At 47.9% G+C, this 11,730-nt stretch overlaps 1 protein-coding gene across 1 annotated transcript in view; it reads right to left on the bottom strand.

The window, feature by feature from the left end:
- Nucleotides 1–235: 235 nt before the first annotated feature.
- The window catches only part of LOC132391965 (uncharacterized histidine-rich protein DDB_G0274557-like), a 13,421-nt gene continuing 1,926 nt past the window's right edge, over nt 236–11,730 (bottom strand). The window contains exons 1-2 of the mRNA XM_059965791.1: nt 9,992–11,730; nt 236–3,696 (exon numbers count right to left, since the gene is read on the bottom strand). The exon at nt 9,992–11,730 is cut by the window's right edge and continues 1,926 nt beyond it. The gene's annotated coding sequence lies outside the window, so the exon portion shown is untranslated. The remainder of the gene's footprint in view (nt 3,697–9,991) is intronic.

Below are 11,730 nucleotides of genomic sequence, written 5' to 3' on the forward strand. Positions count from 1 at the left end.
CAGTGGGAACGGATTCATTTCAGCAGGGTGGTGGGTAATAAGGCATGAAAGAAGAAAAGGTTTGTAGGGCTGTGGGGAGGGAGAAGGAGAGAAGGAACCAACATAGATTCAAGATTTAAAAACTTTATTGTCATTCTAACCGTACATCAGCTCTGCAGGGCAGAATGAGACGGCATTTCCCAGGAGCAGTGCAATCATAATGATGCACCATCAATAACTCACTCTGAGACGTAAGTCGAGATATTGGCTTTTATTGACTGGAAGAAGGAACCAGGAGTGAGTGACCATCATACTACGTCCTGGAGACTGAGAGGCCGGGCTCAGGCCTCAGATCGCCTTTATACAGGGGTCTGTGGGAGGAGCCACAGGAGCAGTCAGCAGGGGGCATGTCCAGACAGGCACACGTAGTTCACCACACATAACATAATAAATGCAACAATAAATAGTAAAACACAACAGCTATCTGTCAGTTAAAATCAAGTTATAAGTGTCCAGTGCAAGTTAAAAGTGTCCAAAGCAGAGTCAGGTACAGCAGCTATTCAGCAGTCTGACTGCCTGTGGGAGGAAGCTGTTTAGTAGCCTTGTGGTTTTAGTTTTGATGCTCCTATAATGTTTGCCTGATGGCAGAAGAACAAACAGGTCATGGAGAAGGTGTGAGGGGTCTTTAATGATGTGCCGTGTCTTCTGGAGGCATCGACTCTGAAAGAGGTCTTGGACAGAAGGTAGGGAGACCCCAATAACCTTCTCTGCTCCCCTAACCACCCTCTGCAAGGCTTTTTTGTCGGCAGCACTGCAGCTGGAGTACCAGGTTGTGATGCAAAATGTCAGCACACTCTCAACCACTCCTCTGTAGAATGTAGTTAAGATGTTAGTGGGGAGTGATGCTTGTTTAGATACTGTTACAGATGAGCCAGTACCTGGACAATGGGCCAAATAGCCTCCTTCTGTGCTTCACCACTCTAGGATTCAACCAGTTGATCATTCTGAGGGAGTGTGTGTGTGTGTGTGTGTGTGTGTGTGTGTGTGTGTGTGTGTGTGTGTGTGTGTGTGTGTGTGTGTGTGTGTGGTGCTGGGTCTTTCACCCTTGGGACTGGGTACACAAGTCCAACACCAGGAGGGAAGAGGGTGCAGAGTTGGGAGGGACTGTGGTCACCTCAGCTTCTCCATCCTTCCTCCACACACACTGGTCTGAGACCAGGATGCCCTTTTCTAAATATTTGGGAATTTGAGAATTGAAGGGAGCTGAAAAAAAATGTATTTAATTAATTCAGGTTGAGTGTAAATGTGGTTCCTTAAGGTTGTCATAGTTGGGGAGGCAGTGAGGAAAAATTCACACTGCCTATTAAATGCTCCCGATGACGTGTGTCTCAAATAGCCTCTGACAACCAAGTCCAACTCCTGGTTTTCACATGTGGCTTAGTGACGAAGCTTGGTGGAACCATCTCTTCTGAGAGAAAAGGGGGCAAAGGGGGGGGGGTTACTGGAGCCTTAGAACTAGTTGTTTTGGGCAGATGGGGCTCATCAGCCGTGGTTGGCAGCTCATCTTGGAGAAGGAAAACTCTGATCTCAAACCTCCACAGCCTTGTGGCTATACCCACTCATGGACAAGGCTTTGAGTAGGAAAATCTGGAGCTGAAGTATCTGAAGTATATTTTAACAGAGACTAGCAACACCTTGTGATGTTGTTGGTGTCAAACTGAATCAGTCTTTCCCATTCCTTTCAGTTCCTCAGGTGCATGGAGCCAGCTGGACAAATAGGATGTAACATCCATGGACAACTCTGACCTGTGGAGGCCTCCGAGAGTGTAAATGGGTGATTGGATTCACTGGACCAAAGACCTGTTCCTATGCCAAAAATCTCTATGACTATGGCTCCTACTTTACCCTGTACCTGGGCTTGTCGGTCTCTGGGCACCAAGACTGCAAGCTAGAGTTCATAACCAGCTCTGTTATAATCATGGACTCATACAGCACAGAGAAGACCAAAGATATTGGAACAGGATCAGGCCATTCTGCTCCACTATTCTATCACAGCTGATTTATTTTCCCTGTCAACCCAATTCTGCCGCCATCACTCCTTAACCTTTATCACCCTGATTCATCATGAATCTATCAAACTCCGCTTTAAATATACCCAGTAACTTGGCCCCCACGGCCATCAGTGGCAATGAATTTCACAGATTCACCATCCTTTGGCTAAAGGATGTCCTCCTCACCACTGTTTTAAAGGGATGTGCTTGTATTCTCTGCTATCTGGTCCTAATCTCCCTCACTACGGGAAACATCCTCTCCATGTCCACTCTCTGCAAGCATTTCAATACTCAGTAGGTTTCAATGAGATCCAGCTCACTCTTCTAAACTCCAGCAAGTACAGGCTGAGAGCCATCAAACGTTCCTCACATGTTAACCCTTTCATTCCCAGGATCCCTCCTCTGATCCCTCTCCAATGCCAGCACATCTTTCCTTTGATAAGGGGCCCAAATCTGCTCACAATACTCCAAGTGCGGTCTGGCCAATGCCTTATAAAGCTCCAGCATTACATCGTTTTGTACTCTATTCCTCTGGAAACGAATGCTAACATTGCATTTGCTTTCAGTCGTATTTACCAGACCCTTCCGCCCAAGTGCTCTGCCAACCAAGATGCCCCATCCAAGGTAATGCCATTTGTGCTTCCCACCAGGCTCAAGGGCAGTTCTATCCTGCTGTATAAGATTACTCAGTGGTTCCCTAATGTGATAAGATGGTCTCTTGATCTCACAGTCTAGCTCATCATGGCCTTGCTCCTTCTTGTCTATCTGCATTGCACTTTCTCAGTAACAGACACTTTATTATTGTATTTTTATTGAGAGATACAGCCTCGAAACAGGCCCTTCCAACCCAACGAGCCCGCACCAGGCAATTACACCATGTGACTAATTAACCTGCACTGCGAGAGGAAATCAGAGCACCCGGGGAAACCCAAGCGGTCACGGGGAGAACGTGCAAACTCCTAACGGACCGGGCGGGAATTGAAGCCCAATCTGGCGCTTTGAAGCGCTATGCTACCATGCTGCCCCACGCTATTCTGTTTCCCATTCTACCTCAATGCACTGTGTAATTACTTATTGATTTGCTGAGGTACGGTGTGGAACAGGCCCTACCGGCCCTTCGAGCCATGCCACACCAGCAACCCCTCATTTCACCCCAGTCTAATCACGGGACAATTTACAATGCCCAATTAACCTACCAACCGGTACGTCTTGGGACTGTGGGAGGAAACCCACACTATCACAAGGAGAGGGTACAAACTCCTTACAGGCCGCGATGGGAATTGAACCCGGGTCACTGGGACTGTAGAGTGTTACTGTTGTGAACAGTATGCACAGCACTGTACTTTAGAATATGCGATAATATTAAACCATTAATAATAAAACATCAAATCCATCTGCCCATTCAAGTGCCTTTAAAATATGGTTATTCTACCTGCCTCAGCTACTTCCACAAGCAGCTTGTTCTCCATAGATAACATTCATTGTTTAAAGCAGTTGCTGTTAAGTCTCTTCCCACTCACTTTAAACCTGTGCCCTCTCGCTCTGTTCGTCTGGGCCAGGGTTTGGAGGTTGGAAGACCAAAGGCGGCCTGTCCTGGGATCGGAGGCCAGTGTCTGAACCAGAATCAGGTTTAATATCATTGGGAAATTCATTAACTTTGTGGCAGCTGTAAAATGAAATACATGACAATAAAGGCAAACTACAAATTACAATAAAAATATATAGTGTATACATTAACTATTAAATACTCCCAATGGTGTGGTTCTCTAACAACCTCTCACACCCGTCCTTCATGGGTGGCTTGGGGAAAGCCTGGGGAAACCGTTTCTAGTGACAGGAGAAGGGGCAAATGTGGGTTAGTGGAGCCTTAAGACCCTGCGTTTCATGCAAATGGGGTTCATTATCCGAGGTTGGCAGCTCGTCTAGAAGGAAAACTCTGATCTCAGACTACTGTGGTCGTGTGGCCATACCCACTCATGGGGAAGGCTTCGGGAGTAAACCCTGAGGACAAATCCGGAGCTGGAGTCCCGAAGGCGGTCTTGTGTGGAGTTCAACACAGACTGGCAGCTCCTGCGACGCCGCTGGTGCCAAACTGTATCGGTCTCTGCCGTTCCTTTGGGTTCATCAGCAGCGAGGAGAGAGGGAGCTTGCTCTCGATATCGTACTGCCCAGGCTCGCGTATCACGTAGACAGCTGGGACGCTACATCCATGGTTGATCCTGACCAACAGAGGGCCTCATTCATACACATATGTAAATAATTAAACAAGTAGTTGTGTGTGAATGGGTGTGTGGGAGAAAAGGGGCTGGTTTTGCTGTTTGCTGCTGTGACTTTGCTTTGTTTTGTTGTTGTTGTGTTTCTGGTGCTCGTGGGCTTGCTATGCTGCTGCCAGAATGTGTGGCCACACTTGGGGGCTGCCTTAAGTTGTGTTGGTTGTTAAGAAAACTGACACGTTTCACTGTATGCTTTGATGTATGTGTGAGAACTAAATGACTCTGAACATAAGCATGAACCTCGAGTCTCCAGCCTCGGGGAAAGGGGTTGTGTTCATTCAGTCTGTCTATGCCTCTCAGGACTTTATATAGAGGACTGCTACAAGAGTGCCGGGCGTCTGGAATGCGCTGCCTGGGGTGGTGGTAGAGGCAGATACATTCGAGCAGCCTGGGATCCATGGATCCCTTGCTTAATGGCATTGGTCCATGGCATAAAAAAGGATGGGAACCCCTGTGTTAGAGACTTTTAAGAGACTTTTAGACAGGCACAGGAATGAGAGGGAAATGGAAGAATATGGACATTGTACAAGCAGAAGGGATTAGTTTAGTTAACCATTTGATCACTAATTTAAGTGGTCAGACACAACGTTGTAGGCCGAAGGGCCTGTTCGTGCGCTGTACTGTTCTATGTTCCATGTTCTTTCACTTCTCAGGAATTCTCTTGCTATTGCATCATATGACACACACACCCCAGGGCTGAGTGAGCCAAAACCTCAGCCTTGAGATGGGAGCTCCCCCACATCAACAGGTCTGCAGATGGTGCAGGTAAAATGGCTGCCTAGTAACAAGGCTGACAAGCCAGGTATCCAAGTTCAGGTACTACCTGTGTAGCTGTGGAATTTACATATTGTTAATGATCTGGTTTTAAAACAACACAACTGGTTTTAGTAATCATGATTGCCACAAACCCCATCTGGTTCGATAATGTCCCTGAGGGAAGGAATCAGATTTAGAATGAGAATCAGGTTTAATATCACTGGCATATGTTGTGAAATGTGCTGTTTTGCAGCAGCAGTACATTGCAATACAATAATTTAAAACATGATAAATTACAATATGAAATATACTGTGCAAAGGACTTATGTACAAATTGTGGTGAGCGTTTGGTCCATGTTGACAGACAAGAAAGCTTGTTTAACCCAATCGCTATTTTATTGTGATATACACAGAAACAGACCGCAGAACCCACCCTCTCATGTACAGATGGTGGAGGTAATTATTACACACCCCAGTTACAGTCAGGGTGACCCACAAACACACATGTGAATAACTGTCTAACCCAAGCTAAAACTTAACAATAAATGAACTTGGACATTCCACTATAATCCCACAAAAGCATCTTAAAACAAAAACAATAAATAGTGCTGACCACTAGAAGTGCTGGGGTGAGCTGTCCCGCCCCTGGACTGCGCCACTGCCCCTACCGGAGAGGTCTGCTGTCCCCAGCAACCCCACAGTCCACAACCTGGTGCTGGTCGACACAATTGCTTGGGGCTCTGTGGGCTGCTGTAGCCCTCCCAAGGGAAGCATCATTTGGTGAGGCAAGAGGCAGGGTGCCTGGAGTGTCACTCTTTCCTTCAGCATCGCTGGGTTGGTGGTGGCCAAGGGCCAATACAGTGCCAGTGCAGAACGTCTGCCTTCTGCCGCTCAGGCAAGTGCACCCTGTGTACCACATCGGAGGTGCAGTCGAGCACCTCTCCCGACCGCTTCCACACTTCCCTTCTTCCGGGTGGGGCGGTAGGCCCATACTGGGCCTCACCAGGTACTGCAGCATTGCCACCCGAGACTGGCGGCCCAGACAATGAACAGCTCCGGGTCCTACCTGTACCCAGGCCAATAGAAGCATTTGTGCAGCTTGCCCAAACGGAAATTGCTGGCCCCCACCATTCCATACATCGACCGCAGCATCGTGGCACGGGGCCCCAGCTGCAGGAGATGCCCGTTGTTGAGAAATGGCCGATACTGGAACAGCAAACCGTCGCACATCTCTAGCGTGCTCTACTGTGAGTATAGGGCTTTGTCTACAGATCCAGGTCAGAGACCCCAGCTGCCGTCCCACACTCAGCCACCCCCCATCTGGCCAGCACGGGATCCCTCACCTGCCCGTCCATGGCGGGGAGATCTACCTCGCTGTCGACCGCTACGTGAAACACCGTTTGCCCCGGTTCGGCTGTGTTGCGTCGGGCCGCTCCGAGACCAGTGGTGATTACTGCTGCCCCGCCAGGTCCATTTCTGGAGCTGCCCTGCTGGAGAGCAGTGGCTTCAGCACTAAGGTGGGGTGTAGCCCCCGGCACATCCGCACAGGCCCCCCGGTGGGACAGCAGGCCCAGGACTCTTGGTTGTCGGCTAGCCGCACCTCATGCTCCACTGTGTTTTTCCCCACTGCGATGTGCAGCCTCCTCTTCCCCCCTCATCGCCCGGTCACTGGTAACCGTAGCCAGCTGGACCGCCATCGTTGTCCACCCATGGAGGCAATGGCTGGTCCGTGTTGGGGAGGACACCCAGACAGATGATACTGATGGTTGACCCCAAGTCCACCAATGCACGGCATCTCATACTGTACCATGCAATCCAAGTTGTCCAACTGGAGAGGCGACAATGGAAGGATTCTGCTGGGGGTCTCGAGCAGCGCTGCCCGCTTGGCATTTCCCGGTTCTGCTCTGGGCTACAGCTTGGCACTGTGCGAGGCAGTCCCAGGCTAAATGGTTGCCTCACCGCACCGGAACCAGCGATCGCTGAGTGATCACTCCTTCCTCCACCACCTCGGTGACACAAGCCTGGGTTGAGGGCATGTGGGGAAACACTGGAAATCTTGGGGGGCTATAATTGCCTCTGCAGGCACCTCGGCCAGCAAGGATGTCAGGTGAACATGCGACTGAAGGCACTCCGGTGTTAGCACCTTTACAAAGGCATGGAGGGCAAACTCTTCCTGGGCTGTGGGAGGGAACTGTGAGAAGCCATGCTGAGCACAGTGGAGACCAGCTGCGAACACCCCCAGACATTCCCCCATACGGACTGTCTGCTGCCCAGTTCTTCCCTCACTGCTTCCTCCAATGGCCTCTGCCCAAAATGCTAGCACCGTTGTATCTGGGGAGCTTCAGGGTGGCATTGTGACATTAATTGCTGAGGACCATTGGTCTTTCTCTTGATGCAGCAGTGTTGACGGTGCCTGCCATGATGTCCTTCCTCCCATGGTTTCGGTTTCCCGGTGCGGGCCACGAGGGAGGTGGATAACGTGCTCCGCCGTGTCCCCTGGGTACCCTCGCCCCGTCGTGGAGCCCTGGAAAGTCACTGTACTCGGATCCCAGGTTCTCCCTCTGGGTGGACATCCCACCTCTAGGAGTCCAGCCTGGGGGTGCAGGGCAGGCATACAGTTCATCCCTCGACTACCCCCAGGTCCTAAGGCATTCCATCCAAAAAACAGACCAGCCGCTATGGGCCAGGGAGAGAACCCACTCAGTCACATACAGACGGGTAGGTGATGGTTACACACCCCAGTTACAGTCAGGGTGGCCCACAAACACACATGTGAATAACTGTATAGCCCAAGTTAAAATGCACCAATAAATGAATTATAATCCACTATAATCCCATGAAAGCATTTTAAAACCAGAACAATAAATAGCATTGGCTTCTAGGAATGCTGGAGTGGGCTGTCGACTACACGTCCCCCCCCAACCCGAGAGCACCACAGTATCTATAGCTAGAGTTTGCACGATATTGTAGTAATTTTATGTACTGCACTGTACCGCTTTTGCAAAAATAAACAAATTTATGACAAATATGAGTGATAATAAACCTGATTCTGTTATGGGTCTCTGTTGTGGACTGATCGTTTGGAATCAAATAACCTTGCCTGGTTTCTCAGGTCTGGGTGCGTCTGCACCTGCGCCACCCCTCTACCCCGGCCCTCCTTCTCTACCTTCTCTTCTGTCCCTCACCCCTCCCACAGCACTCCGCCCTCACCACTCCCAACATCCTTTGCTCCCACCAGATGTACAATCTCGCTTTCTGCTCCTCATTGAGGAGCACATTACTGTCTTAGTCACCCTAACTATATATATGTACCTAAGACTTTTGCACAGTACTGTATAGAAAAATTATATGAAGTAGTGCAAAAAGTGAGCAAACAAAACTGTAGTGTAATAGTGTACATGGGTTCATTGTCCACTCAGATATCTGATGGTGGAGGGGAATAAGCTGTTCCCAAAATATTGAGTGTGTGTCTTCAGGCTCCTGCACCTCCTCCTTAATGGTAGCAGTGAGAGGCCACGTCCTGGGTAATGGGGGTCTTTAAAGATGGACGCCGCCTTCTTGAGGCGTTGACTTTTGAAGGTGTCCTTGGCACTGATGATAAGGGGATCTGACCTATACACAGATCCAGACACAATTGCCTACAGCACTGAAATAAGTCCTTCAGTCCCAAGAGATCAAACTGATTGGTTTATCGAGCTACACTAATTCCGTTTGCAAATGTTAGAACCGTAACCTTCTCAGCCTGGCCAATGCTAAGTGTCTATCTAAGTGCCTGTTAAAGACCATAACTCTATCGGATTCCACCAACGCCTCTGGCAGTTAACAGCCACTCTGTGTAAGTAGTTTCTTGGAAGATCTAACTTGGCCTCACAACACCTCCTCCTTAGCCAAGAAAGCAGAGCAGCTTCTACACTTTCTGAGAAGATTGAGGAATACAAAACTCCCCATCCCCATTCCAACTACCTTCTACAGGTCCACCATCAACAGGTCCTGTCTGACTGTAACATTGTGTGGTACAGAAACTTCAAGACCCTACAAAGGATAGTAAAACCCGCTGAGAGGATCACTGGGGTCTCACTCCCACCCCCCCACCCCAACATCTGCAACATTTATTGGGAATGTTGTACATGACAGACCTGAAATATTGTTGACCACCCATCCCATAATCTCTAATACCCATCACCGTCAGGAAGGAGTTACAGGAGCATCAGGACCAGGACTTCAGACTGGGTAACAGCTTCTTCCCAGTCTGTGAGACTAATGAATATCCTGCCAACACCATACTCTCATAACTTGGAGCAACCTACCATAGGAATGTATTATAAAACTGCAAGACAGTGTAACAAAGGGAATTGGTGCAGTTTTAAAGGCAAAGGGTGGTCACACCAAATATTGATCTGATTTTTTTTACTCTTTACTGCTTTTATAGTAAAATTTTTTGAATATTTATAAACTTAATTTCATTACTTTTGAAAACATCTTCCCTTTACAGAATTTGTTATGTGTGCCTAAGGTTTTTGCACCTCTCATGTTAGTCATTTCCACCTGGGGAAAAAGTCTCTGGATGTGCACTTGATCTATGCCTCTTATCATCTTGTACATCTCTATCAAGTCATCTACCATCCTCCTTCACTCCCAAGAGAAAAGACCCAGTTCGTTCAACTTCTCCTCATAGGACATGCTCCCTAATCCAGACGGTATCCTGGTAAATCTCCTCTGCACCCTCTCCAAAGCTTCTACATCCTTCCTATAATGGGACGACCAGAACCAAGTATTCAGCTGAGAGGGGAAAGTTTTAAGAGGAACTTGAGGGACAACTTTTTTATACAAAGACTGGTACCTATGTGGAAGAACTTGCCAGAGGAAGTGGTGGAGACAGGAACATAGAACGTAGAACACAGAGCAATGAAGCAGGATGCAGAAGAGGCTCACCAGGATCTTGCCAGGATTAGAGGGTACGTGCTATAAGGAGAGGTTGAGCAAACGTGGTTTCTTTGGCTGCCTCTCATCCTCCTTAGCTCTAAAGAGAAAAAAAGACAGCCCATTAAATATCTCCTGGGACATACTCTTTAATCCAGACAGCATCCTGGTAAATCTCCTCTGCAAAGCTTCCACATCCTTCCTACAATGAGGTGACCAGAACTGAAAGCAATATTCTAAGTTTGGTTTAACTATCTGGTCACAGAAAAACCACCACGACCTATCTCTAAGTAAATCTGTCCTATCACCATTACCTCCTCACCTTGGATCCCACATCCTCTGATGTTCAGGACTAGTGTACCATGTGGGACCTGGTCAAATACCTTACTATAGAAAACATCCACCACACTGTCTTCACCAACCTTCTTAGATAACTCCTCAAGCATAGCACAACACTACTACAGCTTGGGCCATTCCAGAGCTTGGCATTGAATTCTGGCGCCATTCCCTGGCTGCTCTGCTTTCCTCCCACAGTCCAAAGACGTACTCGGTAAGTTCATTGGTCAGTGTAAATTGTGTCGTGATTAGGTTATGGTTAATTGGGTTTGTTGAGGGTTGCTGGGCAGCATGGCCCAAAGAACTGGAAGGACCTACTCCACATTCTATCACTAAATAAATAAAAACTCAGTCAGAATTACTGACGCAGAATTATCCCTGCCTTGCTGACAGGCTCTGATCCAAATCCTTTAGCTTAAAATTTTCTCCAGTATGTTTCTATATGACATATTCCTTCATAAATTAAAGGACGGTATGAACTAGACTGCTGTCTCTGGTATCTTATCAGTGGAGAATGACCATCAGAGTACGTGTATTGCTTTGGTTGTGGGTGGACAAGGCCCTCATACTCCAGGGTCACTTGTTGTGGTCATCGACAAAGAAGATGCTGGAGCCGGCTGTGAGCTGCTGGATTCCACTCTGGGTTGGGGTCCATTCCCTCCGTCGATGCTGCTCTAGTGTTTGGTGGGAGACGAGCAGAATGGTGTTTGTCTGTGGCTGCACTTGTGTGAGATGAGAAACAGCTGTGACTTGTTCCTCCAGAAACATGGCTCCAAGACAACATCCTCATGCACCATCAGTCTCATCAGTCTACAGGCCATGACACTCAGGAAGTTGGGCTACATATTTTTTTGGTAACTGTATGTTTTTCTGCTGTCATAATTATATGTGCTAAATGTGTTGTGTGTGACTGTCAATTCTGCGTTTTGGACCTTTGTCCCAGTGGAACACTGTCATTTAGTTGCATACACGTGTATGGTTGCACATCAATTAAACTCGAACATCAACTTGAAGCTTGAAAGATGTAAGATCCTGAGGGGGCTGGTATGTCTCCACAAGTGGGAGAGTTGTGAATGAGGAGATGTAGTTACAATATTAGTAGATGGTTGTTGAGATCTGAAATGTGCAGGAAATATCGAGGAGGTGAATTCATAGTAAACCAGAGAGTGGTCATGGATGGTTGGCTGGCTAACTGGTGGTCTGTGACTACTGCTGTGCCACAAGGATCAATGCTGGATCTTTTTCATCCACATTAATAATTTTGATGATAATAGATCGTAGAACTTGGAACATAGAACATAGAATACACAACATTACCACACAGTACTGGGTCTTCGACCCATGACATTGAGCCAACCTTTTAACCTACTCCAAGGTCATGGTCATGGAAAGATCACGATCGCCGACATTATAGG

This window comes from Hypanus sabinus, chromosome 3 (genome assembly GCF_030144855.1).
Source record: "Hypanus sabinus isolate sHypSab1 chromosome 3, sHypSab1.hap1, whole genome shotgun sequence".
Lineage (NCBI taxonomy): Eukaryota > Metazoa > Chordata > Chondrichthyes > Myliobatiformes > Dasyatidae > Hypanus > Hypanus sabinus.